This window comes from Vidua macroura, chromosome 1 (assembly GCF_024509145.1).
Source record: "Vidua macroura isolate BioBank_ID:100142 chromosome 1, ASM2450914v1, whole genome shotgun sequence".
NCBI classification, from domain to species: domain Eukaryota; kingdom Metazoa; phylum Chordata; class Aves; order Passeriformes; family Viduidae; genus Vidua; species Vidua macroura.
The window spans coordinates 19,061,102-19,066,720 of NC_071571.1; the positions used below are offsets into that span (position 1 = coordinate 19,061,102).

Here is a 5,619-nt window from a genome sequence, read left to right on the forward strand (position 1 = left end):
GGGAGAAATTTCCTCTCAATGCTATGTAATTCTATGTTTGTCTTGTATTTTCCTCCAAAGCAGGTGGTGAAACATTGTTAGAGCAGGATATCAGATTAGACAGCCCAGGGCAATGTGTGCTCCTTTGTTCTCCTTCTTTCTGCCTCTGAGGCAGCTGGAGGTGGAGCACCTGTTTTCCAATCTCCCTGAGAGTCCAAGAAATGTCTGCAGCACATAGAATATTGCTTTTCACTATGGTGCTCCTTATTTCTGTTGCACACCAGACTTGAATTCTTTAGTGAAAAGTGTTGTAAGAATTTGTAGTACAAAGTGGCCACATAAACAGAGACTTGAAGCTGTGTGACATTATGCTTCTCAATGCTTGTGCATTGCAAAGTGCAGGGAAGAGCGACCACACACACACAAACAGTCAAGACAGAACATGTGAGGAGGGAGGGATACTGTTTTAATAGGAAGAGGATAGATATCATGGTGTTCCAGGTGGAAAGGGGAAGGGTGGGCAGCAAGAGTGGACTGTGCTTCTGAAACGAGTTTAACATTCAGGCTTTCATCTTCACCTCCCTCTGAACATGTGTATGGTCTTCCAGCCAAACACATGAACTTCCAAGCTGCCAGAACTTGTGTGGCCATCTGCAGAGTGCTGGGGTGCTGATGCCATGTCACTGGGGTCCTGTACAGAACAAGGCCATCAGATCTGAGGCCACACGCAGATTTTGTCCAGAATTCCCTCCAGAGTACAAAACTGCATTACTGAGCCTTAATTCTATTTTCACTTATCATCTCCAGCTGTTTCAGCCTGCAATACTAGTTCTTTTATTAGTAACAGCTGTACCAAATTTCAGAGGCAATGCTCTTGTTAATTTTGCCTGAAGCAGATTCTGAATGTCTTGAAATATCCCTAATCTAATTGTGCGTTTAATATTCAACAGCAAATGTGAAGACCAGAATCATAGCCTAATATAGAGAAAAAAGAATATATTATTAAGTGAGTAGGCTACTTTTAACTTTTATCTTTTTGTTACTATATTTGTTTTGGGCTTTATGAACATAATAAATTTCAGGGACTAAGTGGAGTCTATTCAGTCTATTAAGGCTCATTTTCTTTTAATACTCTAATCCCCTCAGGATACTATTTGCCCTAATTGTTTCTTGAATGATCCTCCAGTGTTTAAGCTTCAGCCTCTGACTCATAAGCTATTCTGCATACACTTGTGGCCCTGTGTAAAGAAAAATGGGACACATGACATCTGTTTCAAATTTGCTTTTCTTTACTTTGCAATTATACCCCTTGTCCTCTTATCTGTCTCCCAGAAAAAAAAAAAAAGCATAAGTGCATTTGACATTAACGATACTGTTTAAGATTTTATATACCCAGATTAAATCTCCTCAGACTGCTTTTTTTATAGCCTATAAATTCAGATTTTATGGTCTCTTCTCATACCTTTTTGTCCTCATATCAATAGGGCTGCTCTTCTTCTGAACTTTACCAACATTACAAACATTAGGCAGGCCCATGAAGCTGTGTGGGCCAGAAGGATAGATGGCATTGAAGGGAGAGTGCAGCAAGACTGCACTCACAACTGGTTTTGACTTGAGACTTAAATTCCATGTATATTTTCACATTATATATTTTTTTTTTATTTTTATTTTAAAATTCTTTTGCATTATTTGGATTAATCTCATTCAAAAGGAAATATTTATTTTTAACTTCAATATTTTTAGACCAATACCTATTATACTCAACATTATAATTTTATTTCTGTAGAAGTCTTACTGAAAAGTGACAAAAGATCTTTTAAAAAAGTCCAGTCTGTGGTCCTGGTAAAACAGCTTATTTCTCTGCATTTTCTAAGTGATTTGTCCAGCTTGGTTTAAAGAGTCTCCAAGTTCTGTGATTTTGCTTGGAAATTATTTTAGTCTTATAGAACATAATTTCAGGAAGGATATTTGTCTGACATTCAGTCTGAATTTCCCGTTCTTACATTCATGTCATGAATGATATGTGTATTTTCATTGTACTAAAGGATGACTCACAACCCATAGCAAGAGCCCCTTCCCTTGTCCTTTAATCCTGCGCTTAGCCAAGCTACACACACTCAGTTCTTTTAATTTCCGTTTAATTCAGCCCCACTGTGCCCTGAGCATTCATTCCTATTCCTGCTTTCTGAGTTCCCCCCACATGCCCCTGGGGGACTGAACACTCCCTACTGAGCTTGTCCTGCAGCCGTGCCAGCTGCCAGTGAAAAAGGTAATGGAGCCACTATAATTTACATTAAGTATAGATTTGCTCCCATGCCTCATCTAGCGCATGCCTGCTATTGTATTGCAATGTGATGCCTTCACTTGGGCGCTCTAAAACTGCTTGAGTATTTTCTGTAGTTATGTCTTCCTTGCAAATAGCTCTTACAAACAGCACTGTCACTCACATTTCTGATATAGCATTGGCTCTTCCCATATTTCTCACTGACATTTTTTCATATATAAGATTAAGATCCTCTCAACAGCCATAGAAGAGCGTGTATTTATTTTAACGTATCTACTCATGGGAATTTTTAAATGTATTTCTATGATTTCCAGGTCTGTTCTGTGTTATTTCCTTACCACAACCAGTTTCTGATGCACTTTCCAAGTTACTAAATACAAATTTTATATTATACAATGTTATGTTTTCCTACATTTTTGAAATATATATCATATTTATACTTTACATTTCTGTATAATACTAAGTCTTAACCTTTACATTTCCTTAACTTAAATTTCTTTCCTATTCTACGTGATCGATAAAAAAAAAACTCACCTGGTTGTGAAATGTTGTTTTTATCACTGGCTTGCATTTTTTTCATGCAGAAATTTTAGATTAGAGTAGGTTTTTGTATTCAAGTGGCTGATTTTCATTTAGATAAGCCTTAGTCAGACACAGTATTTACTGTAGGAAAATATAGAATGCAAACTTCAAAATGTAATCAAGAACTTTTCTAAAATGATACAAAACCTATTTTTTTTTCAGAAGAAGAAGGAAGAGAGGGGAAAAACATTAAATGGTGAGTGGTGGAGGAAACAGTCTGTCATCAGTTTATATTTTCTTATTCAGAAGAGATAGAAAAATAGGAAAAAGGCAGAGTATTTGGAAAACATACCAGTTTTATTCTTTCTTATTTTCGTCATAAAGAAGTGAGGAAAATAAGGAGGAGAAAATAAGAACAGTAAATTTTTCTACTTTTTAAAAAATGCACTTCTGATTTTTCAAATAAAAATACGAGGACTTAAAATACTTGTTTTTACTGAAGGTATTTTGAGGACAGTATGGATGACACTGATGAATTTTCAGTAGCTCCTACTGAAACTGTGTGTCAAATACTACTTAAGGTCTATGGAAAGTGTATCTGTGTGTCTGGGTTGGCCCTTTCTCAGGCTCTTTTGTACTTCCCACCCTCTTTTTCTGTGGCCTTTGATGCCTGTAATCCTTCATTGACTTAATTACCAATAAAAGGAGAGGTTCTGTGCCTGCTTGCACAGGGAGGACTGGTCAAGCACTGTGTGTCAGCCTGCAAGCTGTGAACAGCCATGGGTGTTCCATCAATGGAATACACAGTAGAGAGGCAGTGGAGTGGAAAATACGGTGATAAGTTCTGGGACAACTGTTTTGCAGCCACACACCTTAGTCTTGAATTGTTCCATTTGCTGAGTCTATGGGGAGGTTTCCAGCTCCAGGATGTATAATTTTCTCCCTGCTGCTTTTCGTAGACAAATGTCTCTGATGGTGAGTGTATGGAACCTGGTAGACTGATTGGCCTTAAAGGGAATGCTCTGCTGCCTAGAGACTGCTCCTGGACTTTCCAGCAACTATAGCAGCATGCTTCAGCTGAGTACTACACTTGGCTCTGTGTGTCTTGCTCCACCAAAGTGCAGGATTCAACCAAAGTTCATGTCTCAGAATCCCTAAGCCTGTTTTCTTTATTACACTAGAGAAAATCGATTGTAGTCACACAAAAAAGTAGGTCATGAAGGTATGTCCTCTTTCCCTCTTCTTGAAATGAAAAATTTAGATGATTAATTTCTATGCAATCTTTTTCCAGCTTTGGCTTCCAAGCAGACACTGTTAGAGAAAGTGGTACTTATAATCTTTACTCTAAGGGACATGGGGCAGAAGACAGAAAAATGGTATCTTCTATGTTCAGAACTCTAAGTAACAATAACTATATAAAAATAAGAGGTCTATGAGCTCATGTGGATTAAACTACAGTAAGTAAATATCAGCAAATGCTGTGAAAGCTTTGTGAATAATGGGAAGAGCTTGTCTGGGTGTGTGTACAGAATGGATGGCAGCCCTTTGTGGCGTGTATGATAGCCTTGTTATGGAGGGCTGTGGGGCAATGCAGATAAAAAAAATAAAGAGTGCATCTGAGTAATAGGGAAAGGTCATTTGCAGGCATTCTACTGAAAATAAACTAGTGGAAGAAGACCAGAGAGCTGAAAAAACCCTTTTTCTCATTAAAAGGCAATGATCAAAAAAGGAAAACACCAGGTAAGTCAGAGGGCAATATCACTGGTGATCAATTGCTGTACAGAAGGGAGGTTAACCATCACATACTGGGGTGTTTAGTATATTAGGGGAGGAGAGCTGGCAAGTGAAAGTACTTCATAGATATCCAACATTTTATCTCAGCTGCTGTAAACTTGAAACCCCCCCTCCCTTTGGCTGTTCAATAAAACAGGGAACTTGAAACTCAAGTCTACTCAGGAATTTTCAGACTACTTCTTGAAAATTCAATGAGCCCATAAAAGTTTATTTTCAGAAGCAGCTTTTCCAAGACACTAATGGGATTAAATGCTCAACTCCTATTGACTCTGAATGTAAGTTAGGAATCTGACTTCCCTTTATGCCTTTGAAAAACTCATTGTTAATTTTCACAGTTTACAATTTGCCCTCTGAGACTGCTCTCTCTTAAAATAAATAGACTCTGATCCTCCTGAGAGTTTGAAGGGCTCTACATATTGAAAAATTCTCCCAGGAATGCAGCATATCTGGTGAGGGAGAAGTCTTGTTCATTATTTTTCCCAGGATCACTTATAGAGTTTCATGCATAAATAAGAGAGCCTAAACATTCACCACTTCAACTAATAAATGAAATTAAAGGTGCAGAGCAAAGCATCACAGTTGTGTGGTGCAGTGTTGTAAGAGCAAAGCTAAATCACTGTGGTAGTACATGATGCATGATTACTAAAGTCTGGTGTTATTTAATGGTACTACCCAGATAGGAAATCTGCACCACATCTCACAACCTGAACACCTGTTTGACTTCTGTTTAAGGACAAAGTAAGCAGAGAAATGCCCTTGCCCAAACATCACATATTATAAAGAAACACTCCCATTGCCTCTTTCTAGACTTACAAAGCCACGAAGGCTTCTATAGTTTTGAAATAATCTGCACTACTTGAGCTAAAGCTTTGAAAATGTCATCTGCAGACATCCTTGCTGCTTTAATAATTTATGTGGTTTTATGTTCTCCAAAGTTTATTACTCATGATTTGATTAGTGGCCATATCACATCCTGAACTAGCATCATCCTTCACTAAACCATAACAGATGTGTGTGCTCCACACCTCGTAGATATTGAC

General features: G+C 37.9%; 1 long non-coding RNA gene across 2 annotated transcripts; it reads right to left on the reverse strand.

Moving 5' to 3' along the window:
* Window positions 1-480: 480 nt before the first annotated feature.
* LOC128820078 (uncharacterized) lies at window positions 481-3,765 on the reverse strand. 2 transcript variants are annotated; one of them, XR_008440812.1, is made up of 3 exons: window positions 3,658-3,765; window positions 2,798-2,926; window positions 481-670 (listed from the first exon to the last, which is right to left on the reverse strand). It is a non-coding gene; the product is annotated as an uncharacterized LOC128820078 (long non-coding RNA). The 2 variants fall into 2 exon arrangements; XR_008440813.1 differs by lacking the exon at window positions 3,658-3,765 and adding an exon at window positions 3,482-3,557.
* Window positions 3,766-5,619: the final 1,854 nt, after the last annotated feature.